Source organism: Piliocolobus tephrosceles, chromosome 14, assembly GCF_002776525.5.
Source record: "Piliocolobus tephrosceles isolate RC106 chromosome 14, ASM277652v3, whole genome shotgun sequence".
NCBI classification, from domain to species: domain Eukaryota; kingdom Metazoa; phylum Chordata; class Mammalia; order Primates; family Cercopithecidae; genus Piliocolobus; species Piliocolobus tephrosceles.
This window is the reverse complement of record NC_045447.1, coordinates 5296752-5302744: the sequence shown is the minus strand read 5'-3', so window position 1 is coordinate 5302744 and position 5993 is coordinate 5296752. Positions and strand designations below refer to the sequence as shown.

The window sequence follows — 5993 nt, the reverse complement described above, 5'->3', positions numbered from 1 at the left end:
CGTTCTGCCATGGAGGAGAGCAGCCATACGCAGAGCTCATCAACTGCTCGCTCTCCAGGGAACCATAACCACATTGTCACTGTTTCTACACTGTCTGGAAGAAGAATGGTCATTGTTATCTCATTATGGACCACCAGTGGCTTGCGAGAAGAGGCTGAAGATGACAGGCAAAGACAGCTCTACCACCATCTCCCGCCACTTACCAGGCTGGACCACCTAGATGTTTCCTACTTCTCTGGGGTTGTTTTTTATCGTTTGCTTAACAGACACTATTCAGACCACTACCTTCCACACAGCACCCTGGAGCCTCTCTGTGACGGGGCTTCCTGGCTGGCCTGTCTGAGCAGGAAAGGGCTGAGCCCTGCGTAGGCAGGCATGCTGACGGGATGCATGTGGTGGGGGACATCTGCTGCATTTGGCTGTGTGACATCTCCCCCTGGCCATCTGAATAGGTGAACCGCCCTTCCTCGATTCTTTCAGTGCTGATGGTCCTCACAATCACAGTACCAGCCCCAGGCCACAGCAGGTGGACCAGGCCTGGCCAATCTGAGATGCCCATCATGGAGTTGTTAAAAGAAAACTTAAGGTCAATGAGATGAAATTTAATTGAGCAAAGAAAAAAGAATTCGCGAATCAGGCAGCCTCCAGAATCACAGCAGATTCAGAGAGACTCCGGGGGTCAGAACAAATTTATAGACAAAGTACAGTGTCCTGGCGCAGTAGCTCACTTCTATAATCCCAGCACTTTGGGAGGCCAAGGCAGGTAGATGGCTTGAGGTCAGGAGTTCAAGACCAGCCTGGCCAACATGGTGAAACCCTGTCTCTACTAAAAATACAAAAATTAGCCGGGCATGGTAGCGGGCACCTGCAATCCAAGATACTCAGGAGGCTGAGGCAGGAGAATCACTTGAACCTGGGAGGCAGAGGTTGTAGTGAGCTGAGATTGTGCCACTGCACTCCAGCCTGGGCAACAAAATGAGACTTGGTCTCCAAAAAACAAACAACAACAACAAAAATGAAACTAAAGTGACGTACAGGAATCGGAAGTGAGGTACAGAAACAGTGAGATTGGTTGCAGCTTGGCACTTGCCTTATTTGAACAGTTTGAACACTCAGCAGTCTGTGAGTGGTTGAAGCATGGCTGCTGGGATTGGCCAATACTCACTTATTGTTACAGGTGCATACTACTAAGTTAAGTTTTCAATTTTGCGTGCCTGTTAAGCTGGGTTACCGTTCGTCCACAAGGACTCGAATATATAAGTACGGAGTCCTTCTCAGGCCATATTTCGTTTGCTTTAACAAGCAGACATGGTTGGTCTACAGTGGACCTGTGACTTGAACTGGACTAGGGTGTTCCTCCGGGTCTTTATAGATGGGTGTTCTTTTTTAAAAAAAGCAATTTTTCTCTTTTCTTTGGGGTCACTAAACTGCGATGAGGAAGCTGTGACCTCTTCCTTCCCCTGTCCTACAGCAAGGTGTGTGACAAGTCGAGTTAAAGAGTGAAAGAGACAGAAACAGAGATGGAAAGAGAAATTCATGCTGCTATGTTCTGCATTTCCAGAGTCCCTGAAACCAGCTTTACTGTGGCCTTCCAAGTTCCATGAAGCAATAACTATTTTGGCCAATGCTAGTTTCACTGGATTTCTGTCCCTCATAAACAAAAGGCCTCCTGAATGTAGTGGGATTCAGAGGCCTTTGGAAGGACACCACCAGTCAAAAATACTTCCCACTCTGTGCCCGAAGTTCATCCACTTGAATTGCTTTTTGGCTTTAGCTTTCAGCTGTCTGTGCGGCAGCCTCCTGGCCAGGTGCCCTGCCATTAGTGGGCATCCCCTACAGGATGGGGTCTGAGCTTCTGCTGGTAGTCCCCAAGGCCCTCTGCAGCGCTGGCCTCGCTAGCGCATTGGTTTCCCCTTGCTGTCTAGCACTGTGTCCTCCAGTACCAAGGAACGCCCAGAGGCTTCACACCGCCCTTCGTTGGCTCAGGCCGTCTCCTCTCCTTCCGCACCAGATGGCCTCTGCAGCCTGTGCTGGTCATTCTCCATTTGCCCTTCTCTGTCTGGACTCCCCTCTAAGCCACACCTGCTAAGCATGTCCTCTCCCTCCTCTTGGATTTCACCAAAGTGCGGCAGGGTCAGGTGAGCGAGGAAGAGCCTTCCCACCTGGCCTGGCCTGGCCGTGATACACAGCTCCTGCTGCGTGGCCTGTCTCACCCATGCTGTTAGTAATGGTTCCCCTCACTCACTCTTCACACTCAGAGGTGATCGCGGATCCCCACAGCTCACTAGTCCTTAGGTGCTTCAGCACCTCTTTTTTCTCTGAAGCTGCTCACACCTGTCTTTTTAATTATCCCTTGCAGGGTGCTGCTGTTTCCCGCCAGGATCCCAACTGCTACAGCCCCTTAGAGAATCTGCCTTCAGCCCAGGCTACTCACTGTGAATCAAGCCAAACCCACAGATACACACACACACACACACACACACACACACACACACCCTGATTGGACCTGGATCAGGGCTGAAAACCTTCCTCACACTGAACCAGCCAGATTCTCCTTCTTGAGAATTTGAACTGAGAGACCCCAAGACTGAGATACGTTGTGTTGGTGGAGGATTGCAACTTTACACGGCTGCAGGGGGATCACTCAAACTGCTGTACTCCAGGAGAGGCAGATCACTTAGAAAACACCTCAAACAGGTGCCTTCGGGGGTTATGTATGCAGTAAGATGGGACTGTGCTGCTCCCTGGGGGGTAATATGGAGTTAGACCCAGCTGTGGCCATCAGCAGCACTCTAGACAGCAGAGGTTAAGCAGGAAGAGCTACTAGGAGCCTTGCTGAGGAAGCCGGCATGCCCAGACCAGCAAGGAGCAGCTGTGGCAACAGAGAGGAAGGAGATCTGCAGGAATAACCCATTGCCTGGGAGGCCTGCTTGGGTTTGGAAGATGCCCCTGTATCTTTTCAATAAATTCCACTTTTCACGCCTGTAATCCCCACACTTTGGGAGGCTGAGGCAGGAGGATTGCTTGGGGCCAGGAGTTCAAGAGAAGCTTGGGCAACATAGCAAGACCCCAGCTCTACAAAAAATGAAAATTAGCCAGACACGGTGGCATGCAACTGAAGTACCAGCTACTTGAGTGGCTGAGGCAGGAAGATCACTTGACCCCAGAACACTGAACCTGCAGTGAGCCACGATCGTGCCACTGCACTCCAGCCTGAGTGACAGAGCAAGACCCTTCCTCTAAAAAGTAAAAATAACACACACAAAAATTCCACTTTTACCTGAGCTAGAAGGTGTTCGCTTCTGTTCCTGACAACCAACACCACCATGGAGGCTGGAGGTGGCCAAGAATCCTTTCCTTTCTTCGTCACCCAGATCATACCTGTTCTTCCTCCAAGACTCAACTGCAATGTGATCCCCACCAGGAAGTCTTCTTGGGACCCCCAGGATGGCATTAAAGGCCCCTGCCCTGAGCCCACTACCCCTACCAAATGCACACCTCCATTCCTTCCACCACACCGCCTGCTTACTCAAGTTGTGCTTATGGGCCTATCTCCCAAGCTCTCAAGAACTCTGCTGCCCCCAGGAGGTGGGATGGATAAGAGGGCCCTTGAAACCTCTACTTCAAGGTCAAAAGACAGGAACAGGCCAGGCTCGGTGGCTCACACCAGTAGTTTTGTTTTTGTTTTTTGTTTGTTTTTTTTTTTGTTTTTGAGACAAAGTCTCACTCTGTCGCCCAGGCTGGAGTGCAGTGGCGCAATCTCAGCTCACTGCAAGCTCCACCTTCCGGGTTCATGCCATTCTCCTGCCGCAGTCTCCTGAGTAGCTGGGACTACAGGCACCCACCACCACGCCCGGCTACTTTATTTTGTATTTTTAGTAGAGACGGGGTTTCACTGTTTCACTGTGTTAGCCAGGATGGTCTCGATCTCCTGACCTCGTGATCCGCCGGCCTTGGCCTCCCAAAGTGTTGGGATTACAGGTGTGAACCACTGCACCAGGCCCATCCCAGCACTTTGAGAGGCCAAGGCAGGTGACCCCCTGGAAACCAGGAGTTCAAGACCAGCCTGAGCATCTTAATGAGACCCCATCCCTACAAAAAAATTTTAAAAATTAGCCAGGCATAGTGGTTCGCACCTGTAGTTCCAGCAACTTGGGAGTCTGAGGCGGGAGGATCACTTGAGCTCGGGAGTTGGAAGCTGCAGCGAGCCATGATCCTGTCACTGCACTCCAGTCTGGGCAACAGAGTGAGACCCTGTCTCAAAAAAAAAAAAAGCTTAGAATAAATCTTTCAAGACTTAGGCTAAGACTAAGGCTAAGTGGGAGCAGTGTCAGGGGCCAAGAGCTACTCCTGCTGCATGGCTCGGTGTCCATGGTAGCTCAAGCGCCCACAGGGCTGGCCACCATCTTGGTTTGCTGTTATTCCAACAATTGGAGTAAAATTTATTGTCTCACAGTTCTAGAGGCTAGAAGTCCAAGATCAAGGTGTCAGCAGGGTTGGTTCCTTCTGAAGGCTTGGAGGAGATCTGGTCCCTGCCTCTCCCCCAGCTTCTGGAGTTTGGCTGGCCATCCTGAGGCTCAACCCATCCTCCTGCTTCGTTCCTTGGCTTGAGATGCATCCCACCATTCTCTGCCTTCATGTTCACACGACATTCTCCCTGTGAGCTTGTCTCTGTGTCCAAAATTTCCTCTTATTATAACTACACCAGTAACGTTGAGTTGGGAGCACACCCTATTCCAGCATGACCTCATTTTAACTAATTACATCTGCAGCGACCTTATACATAGTCACATTCTGAGGAACTGCAAGTTAGGACATCAACATGTCAATGTTTGGGGGAATAAATTCAGCCCGCAACAGGTCCCAAGGGCTGAGTCAGTCACATTCCTATCCATGGTTTGTGCAGGGGCCCTCTCTAATTTTTATACTTGCATTTGTTTGTTCACTTTTTTTAATTTTTAATTTTTATTTTTTTCTTGAGATGGAGTCTTGCTCTGTCGCCCAAGCTGGAGTGCAGTGGCACAATCTCAGCTCACTGCAACCTCTGCTTCCCAGGTTCAAGCAATTCTCCTGCCTCAGCCTCCCGAGTAGCTGGGATTACAGGCACAAGCCACCACACCTGGCTAGTTTTTGTATTTTCAGTAGAGACGAGTTTCACCATGTTGGCCAGGCTGGTCTCGACCTCCTGACCTCAAGTGATCCACCCACTGCGGCCTCCCAAAGTGCTGGGATTACAGGCATGAGCCACCACACCCGGCCCTGTTTGTTCCCTTTTATCTTCATTCGCCACATCCAGTTTCCTCCTTGCACATAAGCAACCATTGCCATGCATATCATGTGTGTCCTTTGGTCTGTATGTTTCCTTGCAAAATGTATGTGTGTGTATTTTTAATTTATGTAAGTGGAATTATGTTATAGGTGGCAATCTGTTTCTTACTTTCCCCCCATTCAGCATCGTTATGAAGCTCCATCTACCTGCTGAGAATTATTCTGTAATGTGAATCTACCCTAATCTACTTTCCACTCTCTCAGGAATTGACACCTACAGTAGCACCAGAAGTAACATTGTGACAAACATCACTGTACACTATACACTATACTCTATGCACTGTACACTGCACGCTCTAAACCATACACTATGGACTATACATTGTACACTGTACACTATGCACTATACACTATGCAGTATGCACTATGCACTACACACTATACACTATGCACTATACATTGTACACTGTACACTATGCACTATGCACTATACATTATGCACTATGCACTACACACTATGCTATACACTATACACTATGCACTATATGTTGTACACTGTACACTATACACTATGCACTATACCCTATGCACTATGCACTATACACTGCACTATGCACTATGCACTATACACTATGCACTATATGCACTGTGCACTATGCACTATGCACTATGCACTACACACTATACACTATGCACTATACACTGCACTATGCACTATGCACTAT

At 49.1% G+C, this 5993-nt stretch overlaps 1 long non-coding RNA gene across 1 annotated transcript in view; it reads left to right on the top strand.

Moving 5' to 3' along the window:
- Positions 1 to 274: 274 nt before the first annotated feature.
- LOC111523966 overlaps positions 275 to 5993 on the top strand; it is an 8479-nt gene continuing 2760 nt past the window's right edge. The window contains exon 1 of the long non-coding RNA XR_002725652.1: positions 275 to 452. This is a non-coding gene — a long non-coding RNA (uncharacterized LOC111523966). The remainder of the gene's footprint in view (positions 453 to 5993) is intronic.